The following is a 17,426-nucleotide window of genomic DNA, read 5'->3' on the forward strand; positions in this document are numbered from 1 at the left end:
GGCTGTGGAACTAGTTCCCAAACAATACTTTTCCAGTGGGGTTTACCAAGGGTCAGCAAAATGGCGATGAGTTAGTCTTTGTTGTGTGGAGCCAGTGTGGTGTAGTGGTTAAGAGCGGTAGTCTCGTAATCTGGGAAACCGGGTTCGCGTCTCCGCTCCTCCACATGCAGCTGCTGGGTGACCTTGGGCCAGTCATACTTCTTTGAAGTCTCTCAGCCCCACTTACCTCACAGAGTGTTTGTTGTGGGGGAGGAAGGGAAAGGAGATTGTTAGCCGCTTTGAGACTCCTTAAAGGGAGTGAAAGGCGGGATATCAAATCCAAACTCTTCTTCTTCTTCTTCTGTTGTATTGGGCCACAATTGTCTAATGTTATTTCCACAACAGGAGAAACCAGTTTCATGGTGTTCATTGCTATGAAATCCTCATCACTGTAGTGGTAACTTCAAAGACAACCCCATTTCTCTTGGTTTTCCTTATCTTCCCCCATTGGTCTGATGTGCTACCTGAAAAAGTGAACCACGAACCACAGTACTAATATTCCCCCCCCCCCCAGGCTGCTGGAACTGAAACTGCACTTTTCTCAGGAGAAGGGGGAGAGTTGGTGAAAGCTCTTTTTGTTCTTTGTGACGATGTCGCAGAGTTGCTGGTTCATCTGGGGCAAATTCTGCCAGGTTTGCATTCTGTATTCATGGGAATAAACTCCACTCTTCCTTGAATACTAAAGTTGGATGAAAGTGGAGAAAGAAAAATATAATTCTTTATCAAGCCAGGTTATCAAATTCATTGCTGGATCAAAAGATTGATTTTAATGAGAAGGGATTTGCAAATTATTACTGGTTTTCTAAGGTATCTATTACTCCAAATACATTTCCAGAGTCTGGCACTTTAAACCACATAAGAGAGACATCCTGTGTTCATTAGTTCTAGCTTTAATGAATGAAAAAGAAGTACAGGCAGAAAAGTTAACTCGTCCCACCAGATCATCTTTAACAGGAATTCAGTTGCTTGTCCGATAACAGTAAAAGAGCCATCTGTTTTGCATATATAGTATCCTGGCCGTGTTCTTTAACTGTGATAACAAACACCAGTGCTGTAATGGGCTATTTTCTTTGTGTTGTGCATAAAATTCTCCCAATAGTCTGCCTTTCCTTGCAGTGCAGCCAAGAACGGGTGCTGTCCAGTAGGACAGTGCTGATGCCCTGTTTCAGGACAATGGACAGTACCTATATTTATAGTACAGTGGTACCTCGGGTTACATACGGTTTAGGTTACATACGCTTCAGGTTACAGACTCCGCTAACCCAGAAATATTACCTCGGGTTAAGAACTTTGCTTCAGGATGAGAACAGAAACTGTGCGGCGGCGGCGCGGCAGCAGCGGGAGGCCCCATTAGCTAAAGTGGTGCTTCAGGTTAAGAACAGACCTCCGGCACAAATTAAGTACTTAACCCAAGGTACTACTGTACTTCCACTTCTCCAGAGCACCAACAGTGGTGCAGTGCAAGGGTGATGTGCAGAGCACATAATAACCATGAATGCCTGTGCATACTCATGGGACTAGCTTTCTTTTTCTCACCATGCCTCTCTTTTGTGAGCATCCAGGCACTCAAGATTCAGACTGGGTTTTGCATGTGAATGACCCTGGCTGGACTTGACTAGCAATCTCCAGCTATTTCAAAGTGGTGAAAACTCTTGGGCCTAAGTTATCGCAGAGCACTGGGGTGTGACACGTATTTGAGTTAGAGTGGGAGTATGGCATCCATAAAAGTAATAAAACTGCAAGCAATTGTTTGAGATGGCATCAGCTGTACTTGATGAATGAGTAATTAATAACCTAATTAAAATTTGAGTAAGTGAATACTCCTTTGCATTTAGAAATATCAAATGGTGAAGGTTACCTCATCCTCCAGGGTGTTCTACTACTGAAGTTAGATAGCTTAAGTAGCCTAATGATGGTTCAAATCAGGGGTAAGATAAGTGTATGCTTTTGAAGGCAGAATGAAGTGAAGGCTTTTGAAGGCAGAATGTTTGACCTAGCAGGTCTATTCAGACATGATTCATAGTCATAGTTAGACATTTCTGTGCCCAGTAAATAGTTGAATATCTATCTGCATCCCCGATTTACTCTTTGGAGTAATGGTGTTTTTTCCCCACAGGCAGACACAAGAGATAAAGTAGATTGCTTTGCAATCCTGGTTCCCTTTCCTGCCTTTTCTTGGAGAGGAAAAGCCTGCCAGATCCTCCTGTTCTCTGTCCATCTCTGTCTACAGCAGGGTTGGGGCAACCTTTTTGGTATCAAGGTGTGCATTCCATTCTGGATAACCTTTTGGACTGTATGCCTGAGGTAGGCAGGGCCAGAAGCAAAGGCAAGTGGAGGAACAAGTATACCTCTTACATTTGTACAGTAGTTTAATTTCTACATACACTTGCATGCACCTTTCTATTCTTTCTGACCTTCTGTAGCCACCTGTTTGCATGTAGCATGCTGGATACTGTAGGATGAAATATAGGGTTGAATATCCAGACTTTGGACAGGGGGCTGGGATGAATCACACCACCAAAATGACAACTTAGATATGGTGTTATGATGTTAAAATGAATGACAGTGAGGATGCGAGATGGATAAGAGAAGTCAAGGGGAGATTGCATGATCTAGAACCTGCTTAAACAAAGATTCAGTTTTAACTTAGAACCTCAAGGCAGATGTGGGCAGAGGAACACAGACCACTAATTCTACATGGTTTACTACTGCTGAAAGTGTACAAAGCAGATTTCTACTTGTGGCGACCATAATGCCTGAATAAGGCTTGCAGTGATGCTAAATCAAAATGTTCCTTTTGAAAAGTGTTACTATTTTTTGCTGTTAGACTAGACAAAGCACAAAGTCAGAGTGAAGTTTATGGCTTCTTCATAGTTCTGTGGTATTTAAAGGACCACCTTACTTTTTATATCCCAGCGCTACATTTATGGTCCATCACTGAGGCATGATTGACTGCTCTTGTAATGTCATGTTATCACTAACTAGAAATGTGCATGCAGAGTTGTGGCTACTGAGATTATGGAACTCTGTGTCCACTGGGATCAGGCTGGCACTATCTGCAATGTGTTTTAGGCGTTAGCTAAGTGTTAAGAAAAATGGCTAAATAATAAAATGTTACTGTTCCAGCAAGTCTTTGAAAGTGTCTCATATTGTATTCTGTGAACTCATTGATATATACTGTATTTTATTATGTTCTCTGCATTGATTTGTGAGCTTGGTTTCTACATTTTGTATCTTGTATACCTGATACCATATAAATATATTTATCTAGAATACAAGATACAAATTGGAACAAAGTGTCTGCTCATTAAACACTTGAAGTAGATTTGGGTGTATTTTTTTTTAAAAAAGTAACATGGCTGCTTATAAGATGCATGGACTTTAAAAATACAGCAGTGACAAGGTGGGGTATGGTTGTCATTAGCTAGGAATAATTTTATTTGCTTAGCTTAAAAGCCATAACAAAACAGAATGCAAAAAATAAACAACAGGAAAAAAATCATAGTTGAGTCACAAATTTAGCTCTTGATTTCCTGGCTGCCAGCCTAAATAAAGGAACATGCAAAGTAACAGTTTTCATTATCAAACTGCAAAAAGCCTACATACCATGCATGCCTTTGCATGGTCACATTTAGCTTTTTGGTGAGATGGCATTCGTAAAAAGAATGCTATTTTGTGACTTTTCAGATTTGGCTACTGCAGCCATGACTGGGATCTAGTGTTGATTAAGGTGACATTGTCTAACATTAAAAATTGTTTCACGTGTTGATTAAGAACAACATCTTTTCAGGGCCATTTTATCATAGCTTGAGATCTTCACTGATTGTGAGGTAATTCACAGTAGAAATGTCATTCAGGGTAATTGGATTGTGCTTTAGAAGCAATATCTTGTTAACAGCATCCCTTGGAGACATGTGTATATCTGTGGGGTGATATGGATGTAATCTGTATAGACATGTACATTATTATTATTGAATAGTTATTATATTAAACCTGTGTAATCCTACGTCAGTTAAGACTTAATCAGCTATTGGTAACCCAGACCTGTCCTTTGTGGGTGGCATAACAAATACATTCACTCATGACTATAGATAGAATCCTACATTTCAGTCCCCATGAGAAACAAAGATACGAACATATTTTCTTCTCTCCCACCTGTGCTGTATGATGATGCAAAAGTTCCTCAAATTGGTCCTGTCTCTCACCTTATTTATATTTAATCTCAATGTCCTCAATGCAGGTGTTTTGTGCGGGGTGTGTGTGTGACGGTGGCTCTCATTTACTATTGCAAACCTCCTCAACATGGAGCATGCCATTTTTATGTACTTCAAGGTACCAGCAAACAACTGGTGATTTATAATAAGTAGTATTAGTACTAGGTAAGCAGAAAGGATTAAAGCTTTTATATTGGCACGAAATTGTGGTGGTAAGTAGAAAATAGACCATCCAACAGCACAAGCAATTGATCTTCAGAAGATTATGTATTTAATGCAGACAGAGTAATTTTGTCTCATGCTCTCACTGATATGACTTGATGGACAGTGAATTGGGGTTCCTCTGCAGAAAGATTTTTGGTGCCTCAGATGCAACTTTTTCTTGAAACAGTCTCCTTGAGAAGCCAGAACAATTTTATATGATTTCCAAATGTCTGTGCACCTGTCTTTTGACCAGTGTGGACTGTCAGAAAGATGGCAAGGAAGGGGAAGGGGCAAAGGCAGTTTGGTGACAGCCCTCCCAAATGAAATACCCACTTAAGAAGAGCAGGAAGGACAAACATATCTTAAGGGTTGTTTTTATCCCAGGAGTCAGAAGTTGATTCTCTCTGTCTGCCCTCCCTGTATTTACATGCTTGGAAAGTCTGAGATTACAATGGAAAGGTAGCCTATGTTTAAAACTACAGGCATTGTCCACATTTGGTGGGCATCCTGCTAATGACAGATTAATGTTCCTGACTGTTCTCTTATCTGTTCTGAACTCTGCTGTCTGCAAGGAGTAACTAAACTGCTGAACCATTTGCTACATTTGTGCGGGGAATGAATCATAGACTTGTAGAATTGGAAAGGATTCCCAAGGCTCATCTAGTCCAACCTCTGCAATGCAGGAATCTCAACTAAATCATGACTAACCAATGACCACCCAACCTCTAATGTCATGTTATGGTTGAGTCACTTGGTGACCCTGGACTTAGAGTGGAGCTGAGTGCTCTCTACAGCTCTTCTGTTCCTGTTTTCAGAGGTGATGAAATTCTTGTCCAGCTTCCTGTCAAGAGCAGCTTAAGGACATGTGTGGCTGCCTCATGTGGTAAACCACTGAAATGCATTAAGAAACCTTCTTAACTGCCCCCCACTTCCCACTACGTTGGCTGATCATTGTTTTTCCCTTGCAGGAAAAGGTATAAAAGGCTTCCCCTTTTCATCTGTGTCTTGCTTGAGCAGCAAACTCTGCCTAAGCCCTGGCATATCTCTGCATTTCTGATCTTTCCTTGAATCCTGACTTGTTCTCCCGCCTTGCCTGCATGTTCTCCATTGGATCCTAATTATACTTTGGTTCTGCTTCCTGGTTTGATCTTTGATTGCTCTTTGATCCAGAGTCCTGGCTCCCAACTCCGGACTTGCTCCAGACTACTTCCCATGGCCCAGCCCTTCCTTGCTGGTCTGGCTGCATCTCCTGGTGGGCTTCCTGCCTTCCACCTCACCAGCTATATTGGGTACCAGTCACTGCTGCTTCGGCACTTTCCACATCATTGTCAATAAGTCACCATCAATTTCATCTTCCTTGTTGTCATTTTTCAGTAACCCTTCAACAACGAAGCTGCCAAGGGCTCTTGTTGAGACAAGACTGTGAAACGGATTCTGCAAATAAATTGGGTATTATCATTTTATGTCTCCATCTTTTCTATTCCATGTGAATGTCTGGATGTTCAGTTATAATGTGAGTGTGCTACATTGTTGCACCCAGTCGAAAAAGTGGCCAGTTTCCTTTTGAACCTGTTGATTGAATTTTGGTTACAATCGATTTCCATTGCAATTTTGTATTGTGGGGAGGCTGTAGTGCCATCAAGTGCATGTTTTTCACTTGCAATGAGAAATGTAATTCATTCTGTTGCAAAACAACATCATCGACCTTTTCTACTGTGGTAGATAAATAAGGAGGACTTGGCTCTGAGACTGCTCCTTGGCACCGCTGCTGTCAGTTACTTTTTATTTTTGCAATCTCCATCTTGTGATTTCTAATAACTGAACAAAACTCTGAACTGTGAACTTGGACAAGACATGGTCTGCCAATTTCAGACCTGTAAAGAGATGGCTCCCTGCCGCCTTTCACAGCTGCAAAGGAAGAAAATGTTACCCTTACGTATTCAGAAGCATGCTTTGAAGTGTATAAGCTGGAGGATCTGGATTTTAGTCAATAACAGTCACATGGCTAGTAATTTTGCTGGATGTTGTTCTCCTCTTGTCCTATCAAGAATGACATATCTGTGACACGAGGCACAACTCAGTGAACCACAAGTGCTTAAATTTAAGATGATGTACTGGAGGAGCAAAGGAAATGTGCAGATACAAGAAAAACACACAGAGAGGGGGGAAAGGGGTGGTGAAACAAAAGCATTTGTATGAACCATCGAGCCATATTTATATACCTTCCTGAAATCAGTGTTTTGACGACAAAATGTTTGTAGCTGTATGAAGCCATCTTTGCAGTAGAAACTAATTTCCTATTGAGAGTGACTGCTTTGAAGATGCTATTGTCTTCAGATTTGACTACCAAGAGTGAAGCTTATATTTCCCCTACATTAGGGCATTTCAATGAATTACCTTTGCCTTTCTGTAATTTAAACCACTAATATGAATGATGATTTTCATTTAGTTCTAAAGGCTATAAAACCACCTGCTTTGAATTAATCCACAAGGAGAACAATGTGTTTTGAAAACTCTCCTCCAGATCTTCAGTATTTTAATTCTAGGCATGGTTTAAAAAACAGAGCAGCTTGGGAGACTGCGATGAAGCTTTCAGTCCAGTCCTATGCATATTTAAGCAGAAGTTCCTTTGATTTACTCACCAATGTATGATCTCTTCTCCAAAATAAGTCCCCCCAAGTTTAATGGTGCTTACTCCCATGTAGTTGTGTTGCAGGATTCTACTGACAAATATGGGAAAATTCCAGATATCCAGATACCCTTCTAGTAAATCTTTCTCTCCCCACTCCCACTGCCTCAGATCAGCACTGTGGGAGAAGATGTGTTTCTTGGATAGTGGAATTTAAATGACAGAATGGTTCAGCAGCCCTAGATTTGTTGTCAGGCTGAGCTCTGGAGTATGCACAACAAAAGTTAAGAACAGTGCCTATGCATGCGCAGAATGTTTTCCTTCATCACCAAAACCGGCAGCCTGTCCCTGACACTTGGGATGAGAAAAGGAATCCAAGGCAGATTGAATTTTGTTAGCAAACCCACTAAAGAAAAATGCAAGGACTGGCCCAAGCAACAATAGAGGTGCCCCAAAAGGATAGTCTGTCCTTCACTCACTCACTCACTCACTCACTCACTCACCCACCCACCCATTGGGTTTGACCAAGGAAATTAAAGGAGCTCCAACCCATCTACTATCTCTGCCTCATTCACAGTTCATAGGCAGCCCTTCCGCTGTGCTCCTATATCCTAACCCAGGCTGGTCATAACTCCCACTAGACATGTGTTCAGCAACTGTTGAGAAGGGGCCTCATCCCATTGTGCACCTGTAGGGGAGGTTCAAAAAGTATCTACATGGTGCTTAGAGAATAACTTGCACCTAAATATTAGTAAGACGAAGGAGATGGTGTTGGACTTCTGGAAGAAGAGAGGGGAACCTGCCCCATTGTATATTGGGGGGGCTGTGTGGAGAGAGTCTCCTCCTTTAAATTCCTGGGATTGGAAAATCAACATTACTCAGGTGGTAAGAAAGGCCCAATAGAGACTCCATTTCCTTAGGGTTTTGCGAAAGAATAATGTTAAACAACAACTGATGAACTCCTTTTACCGGTCCACAATAGAAAGTGTCCTTTCATATTGTATCACAGTGTGGTATGCTGGCCTGACAGCCACGGACAGAAAGTCTCTACAGAGGTTGGTGAATACAGCACATGATATCATGGGCTGTCCCTTGAGTCCGCTAGATCAGTGTTCCCCAACCTTGGGCCTCCAGCTGTTTTTGGACTACAACTCCCATCATCCCTCGCTAGCAAGACCAGTGGTCAAGGATGATGGGAATTGTAGTCCAAAAACAGCTGGAGGCCCAAGGTTGGGGAACACTGCGCTAGATGACATCGCAAGGGATCGTTGCCTCAGGAGAGCGAAAAAAATTCTCAGGGATGACTCACACCCCAGGCATCACCTCTTTAATCTTCTACCCTCGGGCAGGAGATATAGAAGTATAATCAGCCGTTCCAACAGGCTAAAAAATAGCTTCTATCCATGGGCTGTTAGGCTGTTGAACGGAAAATAACATCACGAAATTGACTTGCGAGGTGGTGTGTTGTTCGCTAAGAGATTGAGTGGTGGTGGGGGGGGAGGGAGGCTTGTTTAATTTCATTGTACACAGGTTGTACAATGACAATCAAGGTATTACTATTATTATTATTATTATTTATTAGCTCCTCCTTGGAAGAGAAGATCCTTTGCAAATCAGGATCTCCCCTTGCATGGGGCAGTACTCTACAATGTGAGCCCCACTGTTCTTTCAGTAAATGAGTTCAGTTAAGCCCTTTCTAGTGAGGTGACAATCCAGTTCTCAACCACCAGCATCAGATGCTGGGCAAGCTGAGGGAGAACAATGTGGGCAGCAGGACACCTCAAGTGGAACGGTGCGTTTGCTACAGAAGAACCGGCAGGAAATCCTGACCCTGCTACAGTTGTCAAGCTCCAGCTTGCAAGCTGGGGATGTGCTCTGCCTCGTCTTCCAGGCTGGCTGACCTACTTGGAGGGTAAAAGCACCCAGGCTGCTGAGTTACCATCTGCATCGCTGAAGCTGCTTGCTTCCAAGAAGCCAAGCAGACTTGGTTACAACAGGGGAAAAGGAGTTATGATTTACTGTAATAATGCTTATTGGTGAATTATTTTGAAGTAAATGCATGGTTATCATACACTCCTGGTGTGTGAGTCATCTGGTAAGCCACACAGTGATTGGTAAGGGCTCAGGCAATAGAAAAAGAACAACTTTGCAGGGTATGAACCTGGTCCTGGTGTGGTCCACGTGTTACACATCTCCAGCCTTCAAAGCTTGTGTTCCTGCATCCCTGACTATTGATCATGCTGTTGGGAGTTGGAGTCCAACAACCTCTGTCCAATTCCCCATCCCTGCACAACTCTGACCTGCTCTTAAGATTAGGACAATTGTTTTACCTCCGTCTCCATATCTACTGTTGAAAGCCATTACTTCTTGCCTTGCTTCTGTTTTCATAGCACTACTAAGGGGGAGATGGCAATAAAAAGGAAAGCAAAGAGCTTGTTTGATCAGTGTTTCCCTTCACTGAACTGTATCTATCTTGGTTCAATGGTTCACTACTGTCACATCTGAAACAGTGATACTTAACAGTTCTATAGAGCTTTTCACATCCTTAAGAGCTCACCAAACATTATCTAATTCATAATAAGAGAAGCTAGTTTATTAAGCTCTCGGAAATCTTTGGACACAAGTAAAATTTGTGGGGCAAGGTTTCACATTGTGTCGGCCAGATTTCCTTTTTAAGTCAGTGGCTGGCAGAAGGTAGATATGCTGGTAGATCCCTGGGTGATTGGTATTAGATCAGTAAGGATTTCTGACTCTGATTTGTTTAGCGATAGCAGCAACAAAATGACGTCCCCCAATCCACCCTAAATTGTACTGCTGAAATGAAGAAAGCTCGAGGTCACTAGGAGTGGATTTTTTTATCTGAGCTCTGTTCAGTTCTGGTACTTCTCAGAACAAATTAAATTCTGAAGCCTTGGTCAGGCATTTTGTTGCTGGGTAGAGTAATCCCATAATAGTGGGCTGTATGGATGAGTGTGCTCACTCTTTCCCCTTGTTACCTTCTCTGAGTTGGGGGTGGGTGGGGTGTGATCGCATGAAGCGGGGAGACTTCTGTGTTCATGGATGCTCCCCACACATTTCAAAACCCTGGGAAAGCAGGGTTCTAAAAGGCACAAAGAGTCCCTATGGATACAGAAGATGCCCTATTACAGGAGGCCCTCCCAATATTTGAATGTCAGGGGCCCAGAATGAATAATGTACTGCACAGCGTCAATGGCGGCTGCTACTTGTGACATCTCAGTGGTTTAGCTCAATGGTTTGTTATTGAGTAATTGGTCTTCATATATTTTACTGAGTAGAGGTGGATATTCCGCTATTGCACGATTTATCCTTTCAATAAATGAAATTCAGTTCATCCCCATGGTTGGAATGAAGGGCTAAAACTTATTTAAGCTCCATGATCTGGTATTTAGATACTTACGGGATTGTGATGGTTTATTCCTATCTACTGTGCCTCCAAGACTGTTTTTCATCCTCCATTATTAAAGCTGTAATGTGCATGTTTGCAATCCTAAACACAGTAGACAGTAAGCCACACTGAACACCGCAGGGCTTATTTCAAAATAAACATTTATAGGATTGTACATTGCTTTGCTTGACAATTTAAAGTCCCCACCCCCCACCATCACATTAATGTGTTTTATTAGACTATGAAGTGGGATTTATAAATTTGGGGTTATTTTCCCAGTATTGACACACACACACACACACACACACACACACTACTTTGAAGACAGAAAAGGTAATTTTTCTCTCTTCAGTGTTTTGTTTAAAGTATTTTGCAGTATTATGACACTTTTTCCTGAAGGGTTTTTAAATAAATAAATGCATTTCATTCATAGGTACAGAATCAACACACAATTAGTTTTAAATCACTGTTCTAACTCAGCTTGATACAGAGTAGATCTTAGACAAACTCAGCAAGAGCAACAGTCATTTTAAAAATGTGCTGATTCCGTACCAATAAATGTTTTATTTTTATTTATTAAAAAAACTGTCATGGAAAGCTGTGAGGACACACTGAACAGTTAGCTAAACAAGAAGTTTATCTCTCTTAAATGAGAACAGAATTTCAACAGGAAACTCCTGACCTCAGCCGCAAACACTTAGTGACACAGTATAGTACTATATGACACTAATTACAATTACAAGGACACTAACTGTAATGTTTCCTGGGACTCACCTACACAGCTGCAAGTAAAACATTTTAAATGTATTTTAAAGTGCAATATACAAATGTGACACTAGTTGGTGACAGTGAGCTATGCAAAATTCCATGTATTTTTCAAAACTTTTTAAAAAGCATTTTCACAGCTTTTTTTAATATGTGTGTAGATTCCACCTGGTTCTTGCTAGAGAACTCTCTACAATGCATCTTCAGAGAGTGGTAATACTTGTGATCTGATACTGGTTTTAACCCATATCTCTCTACAAGCTGCAGGGCCATAAATAGGCTGGGAAAGTTGACTCCTCCTGGAAGCAGCTTGCTGTGTTGTCTTAAAAAGCCCCATCAAGTCTGTATGTGCAGAATTCATGATATTGCAAGGAACTGAGATGTTATTGGGGTTCAGTTTGTGAGTCTGAAAAAGGCAAAAGGGCTATATCTTCAGACTAGGGGCCGGGGGAGGGGCCGCAAAGACCTCTAGTTGGGGCAAATGTGTAATTCCTTTCCTCTGTATCTTCCTTAGAATATCTAGGTTTGGGGACAGCAGTGCCAGCTCATGGGAGGTGAGCTGTCTTGGGTGGTGTGGCTGGTTGCTCCTCCTCCTGCTACTGCTGTGGAAGGAGGCTGAGTACGAGAGAGGATGAGCTGCTGGCCTTAGAAGCCACACCATGCATGGCTCCCTGCTCAGCCTCATTCTAACAATGTGTGTGTGACGTCACACTCGTGCATCTCACGTGTAACATGACCCATGACCCTGGGCCCCCTCAACCTACGGCATAAGTTGGCACCTCTGTTTAGGGGTCTTGACGCTCAGTGAGATTTAGGCCCTTAAATATAGGCAGAATGAATATGAGCAAGAGATCTTGCACTGCAGAACAGCTGTAGCCTAGGGAAAGGTAAGCCTGCCCTGGTTTGGGAGCCATCTGCTGAGTGAGAAAGCAGAAAAAAGCAGCTATAACCCCCCGTTGTGCTTAGAAGAGAACTTGATTTACAGAACACCTGGTGGCTTACTGAAAAAGCCTATTGGGTTCCACAGACACACTCAAAGCCTTTGTTTCCTCCCTACCTGCTTATCATAGTAGATTGTAAGTCAGTGGCAAGGATCCATTTCCTTTGAATATCTACATTCACACTCAACTTTCCAAATCCCTCAACAAACTTCGGTCGTTTGTAAATGTATAATTGATGTTCCTTTATCAGCAGAGTATCAGGATTGTATATTTCATGGCAGATACCCTAGCGAGACTAATAGGGATATCAAGATCAGCATAAAATTACAATAAATTGTGAATTGCAAAATCAGCAGATTATTGGATATAAATTGTGTGTGCACAAACTTTTAAAATTTGTTCATTCTCAAGGGCTTTCCACAGAAAGCTTCTGACTGTGGTAAAAATAAAACTCATAGTTTTTGAACTGCTGCTGATTTTCCTTGACGTTAAAAGCAACAAGGAAGAATATATAGCGAATCTTTATCTTATCTGTATCATTGGACTAGGACAAAGACAAATCCTTCTCCACTGAAATTCCCTTTTAAAAGTAATTTATTATTTCTACTGATTTCCTTAAAGTATCTCCAGGGCGCAACCATGAATTTTTCATGTTTGAAACGATATAGGTTCCACAAAGAAGCAACGTTGTTAAACATTCTGAGGTCACTCCTACTTATTCATCTGGGATACCCAGGCGAGGATGTGCACGACAAATTAGTGTTTCTTTGGGAAGCTGATTTTAATAAACAAATGTAAGCGAGACGGACTTTCTGATTACTAGTCCAAGTTTGTCAGAAAATACAGGTGTGTTCTAATAACTTTTTGTTTGCCAATTAGTATTCCAGTGCAATTTAGTTTCTATAATATTTCCCCAGCATTTGACTCAATAGGGCACAGTGGGTGATAATCCTTTACCTACTTACACCAGTGATTTCTGTAAAATTAGCTCTTCCCTTCCTCCCGAAGGAGAGAAGATAAATAAATAGTGCATAGCTTGGTAACTGCTCCAGGCCTGTGGAGTCAGTTGGCCAGATTGACAGTATATAAAAGCAATTTCCATTTGACAGAGGAGGAACACATTATTTAATGGAGGGGAGATGTTGTAAGGAGCTCATCCTACTCTTGAGTAGGACCCTGGCAGAGACACATGCCTGACTGGCATGTTATCTCCCTCCTGGTCGATCGTTCGGGAGCTTCAAAAGCTTTCTTCAGCCCGAACATCACAGCGACTGATGCCAACAGACATCAGCACACTTAGGGATCTGCAGAGTGTTCGCGGTTTGCGTAACAGACCTCAGCAACTCAGCATTTTGGCTAATCTACTTTATTTACATATAAACACACCCAGAGCACTGCAGCATGGTTCCCCCTCTCTCTAGCATCAGACAGCAAAGAGAAAGAGCAAAGGGCAATAGTCCCACTTCACAGAACACAGTAACACAAACATCCTGTCTCCGTCACTTCCCACTCTGTGGAGTCAAAACATGCACCGTCATGTGATAGACAAAAATCCCATGACTGCAATCATGGAGCAGGAATTCTAACAGATGTGACTGGCCAATGGGTGTGTTATGCATTTGATCCATGTCCATCAAAACCGGAGGTGAATTGTAGCCATTTATCTGCTCACCAAGGTAGGATAAGGGAGCCACAACTTTGGACCCTTTTATTCTCTTTGAGTTTTCTAAAATTTTATATATGTGTTTAAATAGACAAAGATATATTTTGTTTCAATTACTGTATCCTTTGTTTTAACTTTTGCAAATGAGACACTATTTCTGGGAAGGGGAAGCTACTTTGAGAGTTAGAAAAGAAGTGGATAAAAACTGCTGTTTCACTGAATTAGAAGTGATAGCCTTAATTTGTTGTTTAGTCGTTTAGTCGTGTCTGACTCTTCGTGACCCCATGGACCAGAGCACGCCAGGCACTCCTGTCTTCCACTGCCTCCCGCAGTTTGGTCAGACTCATGTTCGTAGCTTCGAGAACACTGTCCAACCATCTCGTCCTCTGTCGCCCCCTTCTCCTTATGCCCTCCATCTTTCCCAACATCAGGGTCTTTTCCAGGGAGTCTTCTCTTCTCATGAGGTGGCCAAAGTATTGGAGCCTCAGCTTCACGATCTGTCCTTCCAGTGAGCACTCAGGGCTGATTTCTTTAAGAATGGATACGCCTTAATTACAGTTGAGTTTGCTCCACACTAGTTTTCGACAACTATGATAAAACCGAACTGAAACAAATGGAGATTAAAAGAAAATAAATGAAGGAGAAATTACTCTGGCTTGAAAAGAGGAAAGGAACAATTCAAGATCCTACCTGACAGGAGGACCTGACTAATTAAATACAGTGGTTCCTTGGTTCTCAAACTTAATCCGTTCTGGAAGTCGGTTCCAAAACCAAAGTGTTTCAAAACCAAGGCGCGCTTTCCCATAGAAAGTAACGCAAAATGGATTAATCCGTTCCAGACTTTTAAAAACAACCCTAAAACAGCAATTTAATATGAATTTTACTATCTAACAAGACCATTGATCCATAAAATGAAAGCAATAAATGTACTATACTATAAAATAGATGATAAAAATTAAAAAAAAAATCTTATTTGCACTGATGATAGTCATTGTTTGGATGGGGGGCTTTTATCCATTTCTGCAGTCACTCACTGACAAACTCACTCACTCACTCACTCACTCACTCACTCACTGAATCAATCAGTAGCTGAACTGGGTTCCACACAGTCACAAAAACAAATTAACTGAAAAAGCCACAAACGCAAAATAAATAGCAAAAACAAAAGCGCGAAACTTAATCCGTTCCAGAAGTCCGTTTGACTTCTGAAATGTTCAAAAACCAAAGTGCAGCTTCTGATTGGTGCAGGCGCCCTGGAAACAATAGCTGACAACCACATCAGACGTTTGGCTTCTGAAAAAGGTTCGAAAACTGGAATACTTACTTCTGGGTTTTTGGCATTTGGGAATCAAGGCGTTTGAGGACCAAGGTACCACTGTAGCCAATTCATATCTAATATGAACAGGAAACAACTAATTGAAGGGCCACAGGCTTCAAAGGTGCTCCTTTTCTAAGGTAGTAAGTTCAAGTGAAACAATGAGGCATACTTTAAAATAAACTTATAGTGTAAAATTGTGCAAGTCAATGCATGTTAAGTTCCAGAGATATACTCCCAGAGAACTGTGTATAACCAGGGACGTGGGTGGTGCTGTGGTCTAAACCACTGAGCCTCTTGGGCTTGCCTATCAGAAGGTTGGCGGTTTGAATCCCCGCGATGGGGTGAGCTCCCGTTGCTCGGTCCCAGCTCCTGCCAACCTAGCAGTTCGAAAGCACGCCAAAAAAGTGCAAGTAGATAAATAGGTATTGCTCTGGCGGGAAGGTAAACAGCATTTCCGTGCGCTGCTCTGGTTTTGGTGTTCCGTTGCCACATGACCTGGAAAAACTCGCCTGTAAAGCGAGATGAGCCGCACCCCCAGAGTCGTTCACGACTGGACTTAACTGTCAGGGGTCCTTTACCTTTACCTTTACCTTTTTAACTGTGTATAGGTTTATTGCCATAGAACTTTTACTTGGACTCAGGTTCCCAATATTTCACCACTGGGCATGCCCCCCACTCTTGGCACCCACTAAGGCCTTTGTTGGGTTGGGTGCCCATTTTTTGGAAGCGGGTATTGCCTGCTTTTTTGTGGTGCTCTTGACCATTTCTTAGATTTCTGAATGTGCCCCTGTTCCCAGAAGATTTGGGGACTCCTGAACTTGAGGGTGGGTGTTTTCAGCTTCTTCTGAGAAAGATATCTTTGGTTACAGCTGCTGCACTCACTGTCTTTGCATAGCGATGTACTATTTTAGCATTGGGCTGTACCTGGAATGCGCTTTTATGTTTTGAATCTCATTTGACTTGCCATTTAGTTTTGATTGGGCTTCCTGGATTCTTGACCCATGCTTTACTAACTTTGTCATCTAGACTGCCTCCTACTGCAAACTATATTATCTATTCCCAATAGTTGTCATTACTGCTGTCTTAATATTTGGTGCGGTTTTTTGATTTTTTTTAAAGTAATCCCTAATTACAGTGTGGCTAAGAATAAAAATGAGATACTAGATCTGTTCATTTCTGAAACAAATTTTAAATTCTTTGCATGGTGTGTTTGCTGAATATTAAGAACCCTCTGTCCCTTAGGACAATCAAAGGCAATAGAGCCTCATGTTTGCTTTATAGATTGTTAATCAAAACTGAGAGTAAACACTGCATATTACTTTGTTCAGAAACTTATCATGCGGCATTTCCCCTTTACGACACAGGAGGCAAAATTTGATTTGCAATAGTGTTAACAGCCTGGTCAAACTATAAATCTTATGGTTTGCAATAAGCCTTTGTAGTGCATGAACACAACAAGTATACTTGATGGACATTTGTTGAAGTGTGGGGGCAATCAGGATAATTATTGATGCTTTTAATTATTTAGATAATTGCATTCTAGACTTCAATGGTTTTTCAGAAGAACAAATACTGCTGTATGTTGGACATGGGTAGGAAACCTGTGGCTCTCCAGAGTGGAACCTACGCACATATAAAAAATGCTGTGAAAATCTTTTTTAAAAAACGTTTTGAAAAATACATTGAATTTGGCATAGCTGACTGTCGCCAACTAGTGTCATATATGTATCTTGCACTTTACAACACATTTAAAATGTATTATTTGCAGCTTATATCCGAGTCCCAGGTCTTGTTTGTCCTATCAGTACCAGCAAAAATAGCCAAAGGGCCAGGACAGGGAAGGTGTCAGTCACCAATTATCCACCCCTGAAATAGAATGTGTTGCTGGAATTTAGTTTTTTTCTTCTCTCAGGTCTGGCAAACATCTTTCTCTCCCCATGCTAAATCTATTGTCTTCACACCCTTCCGATATATATCAGGAGTGAGGAATCTCTGGCCCTCCAGATGCTGGACTTCAACTTGCAACAGCGTGGCCAATGGTCAGAACCGATAGGACCTGTAGCCACAGATTCCTCACCCCAGGAAAATATGAAGGTGGCAGGGTAGGCATGGACAAAGCAGTCTCTTCCTAAGCTATGCCACTTTTACACGTGCGCACTCATAGGTTTGTTCCCTCCAGTTTTCACATTATTTTTTAGCTTTTTATGAAGACCCCAAAGAAAAAATTCAGATCTCAATGGAAACATT

At 41.7% G+C, this 17,426-nt stretch overlaps 1 protein-coding gene across 2 annotated transcripts in view; it reads left to right on the top strand.

Annotated features, from left to right (window-relative positions):
* PLPP4 (phospholipid phosphatase 4) overlaps positions 1-17,426 on the top strand; it is a 92,354-nt gene that overhangs the window by 7,250 nt on the left and 67,678 nt on the right. The window lies entirely within an intron of this gene.

This window comes from Podarcis pityusensis (assembly GCF_964106645.2).
Source record: "Podarcis pityusensis genome assembly, chromosome: 5".
In the NCBI taxonomy this organism is placed as follows: domain Eukaryota; kingdom Metazoa; phylum Chordata; class Lepidosauria; order Squamata; family Lacertidae; genus Podarcis; species Podarcis pityusensis.